This window comes from Crotalus tigris, unplaced genomic scaffold (assembly GCF_016545835.1).
Source record: "Crotalus tigris isolate CLP2741 ecotype Arizona unplaced genomic scaffold, ASM1654583v1 scf7180000019137.2069052, whole genome shotgun sequence".
Taxonomy (NCBI): Eukaryota; Metazoa; Chordata; class Lepidosauria; order Squamata; family Viperidae; genus Crotalus; species Crotalus tigris.
The window spans coordinates 1,955,527-1,968,299 of NW_024097395.1; the positions used below are offsets into that span (position 1 = coordinate 1,955,527).

General features: G+C 40.1%; 1 non-coding gene across 1 annotated transcript; it reads left to right on the top strand.

The window, feature by feature from the left end:
• The first annotated feature begins 1,548 nt into the window (after positions 1 to 1,548).
• TRNAR-ACG lies at positions 1,549 to 1,621 on the top strand. The gene has a single exon. It is a non-coding gene; the product is annotated as a tRNA-Arg (tRNA).
• The last annotated feature ends 11,152 nt before the right edge of the window (positions 1,622 to 12,773 follow it).

Sequence of the window (12,773 nt, forward strand, 5' to 3'; positions counted from 1 at the left end):
ATCAGTGCCGAATAAGCACCGATCAGCTGGAAAGTGGCACTCATCCTGGTGCTTCCGCTGAGCCCTGACAGCCCTGCAGCTCCAGCCATCTCTCGCTTAGGCTTGTGCGGTGCTGCCACTGGTTCAGCTCATTCCCCTCCCCTGCTAACACTTTTCTAGGATGGTCGCGTACCACCTGCCAGGTGCCAATGTACCACAATGGTACCCGTACCACTGATTGAAAAGCTCTGGCCTAGAGGTACCACCACCCTTGAGCCTAGCATGTGTACTCAAATTCTTTGCTCCCTAGAAGCCTTACTACACTTGGTTAAAAGCCACTTTGAACAGAGAACCCCCTACACAAAAAGGCTAGTGATCTGGCTAGTCATTTACCTGACTCAAAAACAATAACTGTGAAAGAGACCTTGGAGACCTAGTGGGTGATCAATTAAATATGAGCCAGCAGTGTGCAGCAGCAGCCAAAAAAGCTAATACAATCCTTGGTTGTATAAACAGAGGCATAGAATCAAAATCACGTGAAGTATTAGTACCGCTTTATCAATCCTCAGGAAGACCATACCTGGAATACTGCATCCAGTTTTGGTCACCACATTACAAAAAAGGTGTTGAGACTTTGGAAAAAGTGCAGAGAAGAGCAACTAAGATAACTAAAGGCCTGGAGACTTTAACATAGGAAGAACGGTTGCAGGATTTGGGTTTGGCTAGTTTAGAGAAAAGAAGGACTAGGGGGGACATGATAGCAGTATTCCAGTATTTGAGTGGCTGCCATAAAGAGAAGGTCGTCAACTTATTTTCCAAAGCACCAGAAGGCAAGAGAAGAATCAGTGGATGGAAATCAATCAACGAGAGAAAAAACCTGGAATTAAAGGGAAACTTCCTAACAGTGAGGACAATTAACTGGTGGAGCAGTTTGCCTTCAGAAGTTGTCAGTCCTTCATCATTGGAGGTTTTTAAAAAGAGATTGGACAGCCATTTGTCTGAAATGATATAGGAACTCTTACTTGAGCAGGGACTGGACTAGAAGACCTCCAAGGTCCCTCCTAGCTATTATGATTGATTGATTGATTGATTGATCAATCACAAAGACAGGAGCCAACAGGAACCTCTTTCTAATCCCTTTTGTTGAGGTGCATCCTCAGCCATCTTTAATCTTGTCTATCTTTTATGACATCTGACTTTTCTTCAGCAACAGCAGGTCAAATTCTGCAATATCACGGAGTGCATTTGGTAGTATACAATTCGCTCATCCCTTGATCATCTAATGATATTCAAGGGCTGTGGGTCTACCATCACAGTCATCTTTATCCCACAGGCATGCTTAGCAGCCTTGAGGCAGACATTTCTGCTCAGGAAAGGTATATTTCCCAGAGGATTCACACACACACACACACACACACAAAATTGCAATGGCTTTCTCAAATGGCAGGCATCCAAAAGCATTGTGCCTTGAGCAGTACAGTTGTCTCTTGTCTCCTCTATTACTTGGATGCTTTGGCAGTTTTCCTCTTTGCCAAAGGTGAATTATGCATTAATGGACAGGTTATTATAGGGCCAGTGGCGCAATGGATAACGCATCTGACTACGGATCAGAAGACTGCAGGTTCGATTCCTGCCTGGCTCGACTTTTCTTTCTTGAAGAAAGAAATGTTTGCTTCTAGCAATGGGTATCTGAATAACAATTCTTCTTTCTCCAAGCTCCTTTAAAATGTGTCCGTTTCACCTAGCTATCTTTTCTTTCATGGCCCTTCTGCTTCTCTTCTTTGGAAAGGAGATAGATGTCATTGCTTCAGCCAGACACAAAGCATCATTCAAATCTTGCAAAGGTGTAGCTCAATCAACAATTAGATGGTTTACTTACTTATTTGATTTTTATCTTGCCTTTATTACTGGCAAGCAAGAACATCCAATGTTTATAAGTAACCCAAGGCAACTCTCATGAGTTCCTTTATGTATATCCAGGCTAGTGGGCTCCAAAACCCCAGAGAATTCCACAGTCCTATACCTGAGCTGGCTAGGCAGAGGTAGTAAAGCAGGGGTGTCAAACTGCCAGCCCGTGGGCCGGATGCATCATGGTGAAACTGTGCCCACTCCATTGCCAGCAATGGCAAAACAGTCACAATATGTCGCGACATGTCACATGATGTTGCGAGTTTGACTCCCCTGTAGTAAAGGGAAAGGATACCAGCAGCCCAGGTGCTGGCCATTATGCAGGCAGCCTTTCATGTCACAGTGGCAAATATTCCTAATATTCCTTCCTCCTCCTGTCACAACAACCTTATGAAGTGAGTTGGGATGGGAGAGAGTTACTGGCTCCAAGCCACTAGTCAACTATCATGCCTAAACCGGAACTAGAACTTACTGTCTCCTGGTAATTGGCCCAAAGTCACCCAACCAGCTTTCATGTTTATGGCAAGACTAGAAATCGCCATCTCCTGGTTTTTAGATCAGCATCTTAATCACCATGTCAAACTGGTTTAACACTTTCTTACTTATAGCTTCTTTTAGAATAGTGGAGAGTGAGCACCTTCGGGCCACATTTCAGCACCAAAGTAGAGGATTGGAAAATGTCAGGTTTCAGTCTTTCTTCGTCTTATTTGGGTTCAATCAAGTGTCACTATTCCAGAAAATTGCAAGAGAAGTTGCAAATGATTATAAATAGGATTAAATTTCCTACTAAAATGGAAGTTGTAAGAGATCTAATCCCATTTTATCCATTACTCCTTTTTTTTTTTTTACTCCTTCCCTAGAATCAACTGGTTGGCTCTAACTTTGAGTCTTGCATTTGGAAAAGTTGTAACTTTGAGTTCCTTTAGATCAGGGGTAGGCAACCTTGGCTCTTTTATGACTCATGGACTTCAACTCCCAGAATTTCTGAGTCAGCTATGCTGAGGAGAAATGGAGAGGTTTTCAACCTGAGTCATGCTAGCTCAGGAATTCTGGGAGTTGACATCCATGAGTCATAAAAGAGCCAAGGTTGCCTACCCCTGCTTTAGATGGTAAGATCCCACCTTTCTATTACAGACTTTAGACATCAGGCTACATAACCTAGGCATCAGCAACTTGCAAATTATACAATAGAGGTTTAATTTCATTTCCTAAACTTTATAGCAATGTATAAAGAGAATCCTGTATGTAGTATTAATGAGAGAAGAACCCTGACCTATAATCCACATTAAAGATCAGGGAACACAGTCCAAGGATTATTTGGAACCCAGTTAAGATATGTAATACTACCCGAGTTACAACATATCATGGCTATATTCCATATATACAGATTAATCTACTTTTGTTCACATTTATCTGAATTCTGTTTACTTTAAAAAAAAAGCATCATGTGAGAATCTGATATCTACTCACTTATATTCAAGCAGTCGGGGAAAATGTTTCAGAAAGAATTGAATTTAATTTAAACTTATTTATTTACCAAATGTGTATATCTGCCCATCCCACCAAAAGTGACTCTGAGCATTGTATAACAATTGGATAAAAATCTCTAATATAAAAACAACAGATTTAAAAAATATATAGACATTTACATGAAGTAATAAATATACAAAAACAAATATATAAATCCCTAGGCAAAGAGAGGATAAAAGTGGTCATCTCAAGAATGGAGTCATTTAAGTAAATCTCTGGTTTCCTGGGAGCCCTAGGCCTACTAACATAACCAGGTCTTGAGGGTCTTCTGGAATGGAATCAAAAGGGATGGAATTAATCTAATTTTGGGAGAAAGAATGTTCCATAAGGTGGGTGCCATGGCAGAGAAGGTACATCTTGTGGGACCCACCAAGTTTAGATCCCTAGCCGATGGCACCCACATCTGCCTTCTCTGCCAGATCTAAACATACAGATGAGCAGCTGTGTCTGAAGTAATTTACTAAAGGAAATACTGACAGTGCCTGAAAGTATATCCAAATACACCATTACCATATTAATGTAAACACATTGTTCTTCTCTTTGATTCATGCATGAAAATTTCTGGAATAGATAGTTCTTGAGACCATCATTCACACTGTTCCTAAACTACATCTTCTAATTTAATTGCACAAGCACAGATTTTTTTTTATTTTAGAGAAGGATCTGAACTTACAATTCAATGTTTAGAAAACACTTCTGATTGACTACAGCAAATCATGAGATGTCAGTATTAGATACATGGACCAAAAAAATCCCTCAAGAATAATGTTGTTATTCTACCCTAGATGCTAATTTAGTGTAGAGGATTTTTTTTTAGTTCACATTCGTGAGATACCAGGCTGGATCAGGGACCTATAACATTTAATCCTCAGTTTAATATACCCTTGAATTTTATCAAGAATTTCAGCCCTCTGAATCTAACCTGTTTTGCAGACTTCTGCATAGCACTAAAATACACTCATTCTGAAACAATCGTAATTCAAAGATATGTTCCAACTAGGAAATAGGATGAAGAGCACATAAGGAAGAAAAAAAACAGCAATAGATACAAAAATGATTTTTTTCACTATAAAAAATGGATGCAATTAAATTTAAATCAAATTATATTTTCCGCAAGGATTCTGTATTGACTGAATTTATTGGAGCATGACTTACTTGTGGGCATATTGTTTGTTTCCTTTTTGCTTTCAAGACAATTTTAACTGTTTGGGGAGCAATCCTCTTTGGAGGGGTTAGCTTGAATGATCACTTCCGCTTTTTCTTCAGAGTTTGCTTTCTATGGCCAAAACGAGAATATCAACTCTCAGTGATGAGAGTCAGACAGACAATGGATTCCCTTGAACTGCAAAAACATCTGGTCCCATTAATTAGCCAACAATATGCTTACACTTATTGAGTAAAATGTTGCTCAAGAATAAAATGAAGTCTCTAATCCAGCCCTTAAATGCTCTTTCAGGAAAGACAGCCAGTTTCATTTTATTGCTATAAGCCTTCACATTTAACAGGGTGTGGACTCTGTGGATTATACTGACTGCTCCTCTAGAGAGATGATTTTATTTCATTTGCTAGGGTAGCTGCCCATTTTGGAAAGTTTGGAAGAGTGAAAGTTGGCACAGCGGACATTCACGTCCAAGAGGCAGGCCAAGCAGTGGGGGTCAGCTAAGGAGTGAGGTCAATGGAGCCTTAGTCACCTTCCATTCATGAGGCAGGACATCTTTTTGGCTTCCATGTAGAATTCACAGTACTGTGCTTGAGTTCTGGCTTGGATCAGCTGGTGGATCCGACAGCAAGCCTGTTGACCAATGGGACTGGTATTTCCCTGACATCCTCATGGAATGTGTCCATCATTTGCAGTGAACTGCCTACCAACCAGAAATAAATTTTCTTCTATGATAAAATTGAGTGATGCAGCATTCTCCAAAAATCTCAGACAGATGCTAATATTGGGAAGTGTTAGAGCTAAATTGGGATAGTTGATTTTCTGAATAAAATATCTCCAGCTCTTTGATCGAGCATACTATTAAGGGTACATTATTGTGTACTAATAATGAAGTCCACTTCATTATTAAGTGCCAGCTTCTGGAAAGTATCTCTACAGAATGGCTTTCTTTCTCTCTCTCTTTTTTTTTTTAATGGAGGAACATTCTGATTAATTAGGAATAATAAAAAAAATAGGATGCCCTTTTTCAATACAGTTTCCTGTTTTTAATATATTGTTAGTAACAGGAATTGGGCATGATTAAAAAATAAATGGATGGTCCTTCCTTCCTTCCTTCCTTCCTTCCTTCCTTCCTTCCTTCCTTCCTTCCTTCCTTCCCCTCCCCTCCCCTCCCCTGCAGGAAATATTAATTACAGTCTTATTTGCTCAGTCAATCAATAAATTGTCAGTGAAAAATCTCTTGCTTTGTAAGCTAAATACTGGTGGAATACACTACATTAATTTATCATTGTATACAACATGTGTTGTAATTCCTGAGAATTACATATAATTAAGAAAAATGTGCATTAAAATATAAGATCTCCTGTTTGTTTGTTTCATTTGATCTTTGGCTCCATAGCACTATATTTAGGTCACAGCCTCAGGCATGTCTGATCCATTCAATTATTTGATATGAATTTTATGGACTAGACATTGTTCTTGTATAGTTGCTAACTCGTGTCTGACTCTTCAGGACCCCATGGACCTATAGCATGCCAGTCCCACCTCCCCTGGTCCTCTACTGTCTCCTGGAGTCTGCCCAAATTCGCGTTCATTGATTGATGACACTATCTAACCATCTTATCCTCTGCCATCCCCTTTTTCTTTTGCCTTCAATCTTTCCTAACATCCAGGGTTGGTTTCCTTTAGGATTGATTGATTTGATTTCCTTGCAGTCCTTGCTCAAGAGTCTTCTCCAACATCCCAATTCGAAAGCAAGCCATTCAAATATATGATCTGAATTTTATAGACTAGACTTCACAACTACCAATTTGAATTTTAAAGCAATGACATTAACAAATTTTGCAACGTCTTCAGAAATTATGCTTCCCTCATTCTTCTGCAGAGTTGACATTCCAATGATAGCTATAGGGAGAAATAAAGAATTATGCTAATATATTGTTAACTGGAACTGCCGAAATTGGCCAGTGTGATCATTGGCCTTTCAGAACTTCCCAAATATTTTAGCGATGGTGTTCTTCGGATGAATCGCATGTTGACAGACCAATCCTGGCTCTGATCTAATAAGAAGAGTTTGTGACTGTTGTTTTTAACTTTGTAGATACAAATGACTAACATAATTTTAGTTCCCTGTTAAAAACACTCATGCCCTAATCATAAATACTGTTCTGGAGGTGCCTGTGGTCAGTAAGAAAATAACACTTCTCTTTCGACGTCTTTGCTGAGTGTTGCTACTTGATAAAAGGCCTTTGGTGTATGAAGCTTACAAACTACTGCTAATTATTGTACATGCCCCAGCTGCTTGAGTTGTAACTGAAAGAATGTATGCATAAGCAGTACACACCCACAAATACACACACATGGGCACAGGCCAATGGAAAAATTAAACAGCCAGTTTTGAATGTAGCCAGTGAAGGAGACAGGTCTCAGTTTTTGCACCTGTATGTTTAGAAGCCTTGTACTGATACAAACACTTATTAATTGGGAGAAAGCAATGTTGTATCAGTTGTCTGCACAAAAGCCTCTGCCTCACTTGTTTTTTCTCAGAAGAAGTGACTTAACAAGAGGAAAGGTTTAGACCAGAGGTGTCCAACCTTGGCAACTTTAAGACTTGTGGACTTCAACTCCCAGAACTGTGGCTGGGGAATTCTGAGAGTTGAAGTCCACAGGTCTTAAAGCTGCCAAGGATGGCCACCTCTGGAGATCATTGCAGCAGACAAAACTCTTGAATATTGGCTAGATCAGTGGTGGGATTCAAATATGTGAACAACCAATTCTCTGTGTAGATGCCGCTTTCGGAAGTCCATTCTGGGCCTGGGCAACAAAAAATTAGCTATCGGTTCTGCCGAAGTGGTGCGAACCAGCTGAATCCCACCACTGACCTAGATCCATATGCTGTGACATGGTTCACTTTTAGACGGGGTCCTCAACCCTGGCAACTTTAAGACTTGTGGACTTCAATTCCCAGAACTGTGGCTGGGGAATTCTGGGAGTTGAAGTCCACAAGTCTTAAAGTTGTCAAGGTTGAGGACCCCTGCTTTAAGATATACAGATCCAGGGACAAAAAAGTTGGTGGGAGACGAAACCAGAACAATTCCTCTCATGGATAGTTGAGGTTGTTGTTATAAATAATATGTGTTAAGCATGTGGATTTGAGAAACACCATTCTAATTTTCCACAATGTTCCCCAAAGATTGCATTCCTTTGGCAATTGGATGTCCCTTGGGCCACAGTATTGTCACCAGCAAATCGTGTCAATCTAGGAGCACCCTTTGGTTAACTTTGTAAATGCTTCTGACATGAAGACAGACAGACAATGCCTCTCATTAAATATAAGTCAAGAGGATTGTGGAAAATGTCAAGAGCATGTCTTCATTCCAGTCATCTGGAGTTCAACAAAGTTTTAATACTGGATTGCCCACTAATGAAGAAGGAACACATTAGAACAGAGATTCCCCAACCTTTGCAGCTTGGTGTCCCAGCTTGGGGGGTGGGGAAGAGAGGAACAGGTGGTGTGAGCAACAGGCTGGCATGCACACATACACACATGCAGTTCGACTTGCTTAATTTGAGCTTCACATTAGAAGACACACTGCCAAAGTGCCCTCAGACTTAAATTGCCTATGACTTCCTTTTGTTTCATTTCCCTCAATATTCTAGTCATATTTTGGGGTGTGGGTGTGGTTCCTCCCCCCCCCCCAGCTAGTCTTCCCATTGTGATGCCATGCTGTATTTCACGAAAAACTAGTAGCCATAGTAAGAAGACATTGAGAGACATTTTCCAGAGGTTATGATGTTCTCTTCTTTGTTGATCTCCCCCTTCTCCTCCCCACCACTCCCTATTTTGCTCATTTGTTACATTTGTATACCTGCGGACAGGCTAAAGGAAGGGGCCTGAATGAGGGATGAAAAACAAGCATGTGTGTATATATATATATATATATATATATATATATATATATATATATATAATATATATATAATTTTTATAATATGTTATATTATAAAAACCCCTCCATTCCATACATGAAGCAAACTGACACCCACCATGAAGATGAGGCACGACCACAAATGCGAAGCCAAACAATAGCAATGCAGCTCAGCATCTCACATCCCCCTGCAACTCAGACTAACCTGAGCACAACAAAGCCCCCACCCAAACAGAACACTCCCCCATCCAATCAGAGCACAGCCAACCCCCCATCCAATCAGAGCACAGCCAAGCTCCTAACCAATCAGAACACACCTCCACCCAATCAGAACACAGCCAAGCTCTCACCCAATCAGTTCATACCCCCACTGGCAGTTAAAAGGAAGAAACAGCTATGATCACACATTGCTCCTAGAAGCACGAAGCCAAAAACACCAGCCTGAAGATGACAAATGAGATTTCGTCAAAATGTCGCCAAGACACTTCCAATATGACGCGGGAGAAAACCCGAATAACCAAAGACCTACATACAAACACCCACGAAAACCTCAGAAAACATAATATAAAAAAGCTTATATTGCTCCTTCCTTAGCTATCTTCGTTACCCTTAAGGGTAATATTCATGTTTTTAATTTGTTGTAAGCAGCCTAGAGTCCATTAATGGCAAGATGGGTGGCATATAAATTGAATTAACAATTTAAAAAAATAAATAATAGATAGATAGATAGATAGATAGATAGATAGATAGATAGATAGATAGAGCCTCTGAATTCAGCTAAAGTTGACTAAAGATTGAAGAGGTAAAATACACAACATAACACATAAGCATCATATAGCATGCTGCCTCTCAGATATACAGTGCATATGCAGGGATATAACAAGGCGACTTGATATCCAAGCCTGAGTTATACAACAAGTAGCTTTCCTCTTAATGCTGAACCACAACTTTTTGCAGACTCAGAGGAGGTGAAGAATGTTGTAAGTGATAGTTTTAATACAGTTACAGGTCCTCTGTGCATCCATGGCCAAGCCTCCATCTCATGAACAATACATCACTTGACTTTCTCTGCTGGTAAACCTTAATCCCTCCACTGTGTTTTAGCCCTAATGTTATTCTTGGGTTGGATGTGTACGTGTCCCTCCATCTTTTGCAAAACAGAGAAAGGAAAAAGATTTGCTGCCTTTCATCTCCGTCTTTTAAAACCCTCCCACAAACACAAAAAAAGCAAGCCCAAAATTCTGCAAGAGAGCCCGTTATTCATGAGCCAACTCCGACCCAAAATGGTGGCTCTTGCCAGCCCAGCTGGGTCCTCACTGGCACAGTTGCTATGGAAGTTGCCAAGCAGCAACCAAGTCAAGAATCTGCAAGCTTTGTAGGGGGAGGACTATAATCAATTCCATGTGCTTCTTTCTTTTTGTTTATTGCCTAGCAGAAAGTAATGTATTCAGAGATTCCAAATCATATTTTAGAAACATAACAAATAGTCCATTGTGCATCTCTGTGTTGGCCCAGGCTGGGAAATGTTCATTGTGTGCAATATTATAAAAGTCCCTTCTTGTTATTTCCAAATATTGTGACTGATTTATCTTCTTCACTTGTTACACTGAGACCTACTCTATGCAATTCTGCTTGGGAAGACAAGTAGAGCAATGTTTTTTTTTCCCCCCATGAATGCCATAAACAAGGAAAGCCATCCACACTTCTGCATTTGCAAAGAGGAAGCCCACCATGGATGCTTCACTTGGTTTGCCCCTATTTGGGGGGGGAGGGGGGAAACCCTGCATCAATGTCAATCATGATCTTTGTAATTTGTAAGGGCTTAGACAGAGCCATCTCAGTGGAGCAGGAAAATAAGTCTCTTTTGCATAACAAAGATACAGATCATCCAACCTATATTCAGAGGAAAAACGGGTGGGGAGGAGGTGGGACTTACTGAATTTCATATTGAAATAGCATTGTCATGTAAAGGTTAGGGTTAATTCCACTCTCTAAACACCTCATGAGGTTTTATGTACTCTTTATGGATGCTTAATAGCTTAACATAAGTTTCAAACAAATTGCTGAAGTATTTTGCTAGTATAGGTTCTAACAGTTTCTCCCAAAGAGATGAGGGTCAGTAAAGAGGCTAATCATCAGAGCAGAATTAATTCAGTATGATCAGAATAATAGAATAACAGAGTTGGAAGGGATCTTGGAGATCACCTAGTCCAATCTCCTCCTCAAGCAGGAAACTGTATATCATTTCAGACAAATGATTGTCTAATCTCTCCAGTGTTGGAGCATCCACAACTTCTGAAAGGCAAGTTGTTCCACTGATTAATTATTCTAACTGTCAGGAAATTTCTCCTTGGTTCTAGGTTGCTTCTCTCTCCATCCATTGCTTCTTGTCCTGCCTTCAAGTGCTTTGGAGAATAGGTTGACCCCTTCTTCTTTGTAGCAACCCCTTAGATATTGGAGCACTGCTATCATGTCACTCCAAACCTTCTTTTCATTAAACTAGACCCCGGGTCAACAACCTGCTGCTCCAGAGCCGCATGTGGCTCTTTGAGCTTTCTCCTGCAGCTCCCAGCCTCCTTTGCCATTTGCAGAGAGAGACAGAGACAGAGACAGAGAGAGGCACTTGCGCTTCCCTGCAGAAGATCAGAGAGAGGGAGAGAGAGGGGAGGGAGAGAGAAAGGAAGAGAGAGAGAAAAAGAGAGAAAGAGAGGTAGGGTGGGAGGGAGAGAGAGAGGGAGAGGAAAGAGCGAGAGAAAGAGAGAGGGAGAGAGAGAAAGAGAGAGGGAGAGGGAAAGAGGGAGAGAGAAAGAGAGAGAGAGAGAGAGAGAGAGAGAGAGAGAGAGGGAGAGAGAGAGAGAACCCATGCACAGCAGTCTCTATTTCTTTTTAATTAAACTCTTCAATCAAGGTCCCCAACCCTTGCATGCGCGCATCCGTGTGCACACAAATTTTGTGGCTCCCAGTGTTTTCTTTTCTCTGGGAAATGGGTCCAAGTAGCTCTTTGAGTGTTTAAGGTTGCAGACCCCTGAACTAGACATACCCAATTCCAGCAACTGTTCTTTGTATACAGTAGTTTTATCCTTCAGTCCCTAATCATTTTTGTTGATCTTCTCTGTACTCTAGAGTCTCGACATCTTTTTTATATTTTGATCCATGAATTTTGATTGATAAAGGACAGTCCACTGTTTGAAAAGCTTCTTTTTGAAGGTTTGTCCAGCATGCATCCCATTTAAGGATGTCACACCATTAATTTAATGTTTAGTAGTATTTTCATTTTTAATTGCCATTTTATATTTTTATGATGATTGGTTTTTTTTGTTGTTGCTTCATTTGACTTTGGCACACAGCTCAGAGTCGTTTCTTGTGAGATGGGCAGTCATATAAATTTGAAAAATTAATAAATAAATTAAAAAAAGATGAAATGGGAGCTTATAAAATGTTCTACTATAATCATCAGATATGAACAAGAACATAAATCACAGTCTGCTATGTATGGCATGATACATTGTATTTCTGTGTAAATTAGAGTAGTGGTTCCTCTCTTTGCAACTATGCAAAAATAGCCATTCTTATTTTATTTCTGGAGGTTTTTGTTTAAGCTTGCATTCTTTTGCTGTTGCATTTTTTGTTTGTTTATGTTTCTATGTTGCCCCCCAAAAAATTATGGCTGGTGAATTGTGGGTATGCAGTATGCAGTAATTTAATGATGATGCACACCAGGTACAAACTCGAAGTGTGACAGGTTGGCAAGGAAGCATCATTACCAGATAAAAGAGAACATTTGTAGCTCAGGATTGAACTATGGGTCCTTGGTACTTTTTGAGCTTGGTTGTTTTCTTGTAGATATTTCATTAAATAGGTGGTGGCGCAGCAGTTAGAGTGCAGTACTGCAGGCCACTTTAGCTGACTGTGTTCAGCAGGTCAGCGGTTCAAATCTCACCGGCTCAAGGTTGACTCAGCCTTCCATCCTTCCGAAGTAGGTAAAATGAGGACCCAGATTGTTGGGGGCAATGTAAATATATATATATATATATATATATATATATATATATATATATATATATATATATATATACATTGCTTATTGGTGTACACCACTTAGAGAGTGCTTGCACTTAAAGCGGTATATAAGTCTCATAAATAAATAAATAAATAAAATTATAGCAAACCCTACACCAGGGGTCTTCAAACTTGGTCCTTTTATGACTTGTGGAGTTCAACTCCTAGAATTCTGGGAGTTGAAGTCCACAAGTCATAAAAGGGCCAAG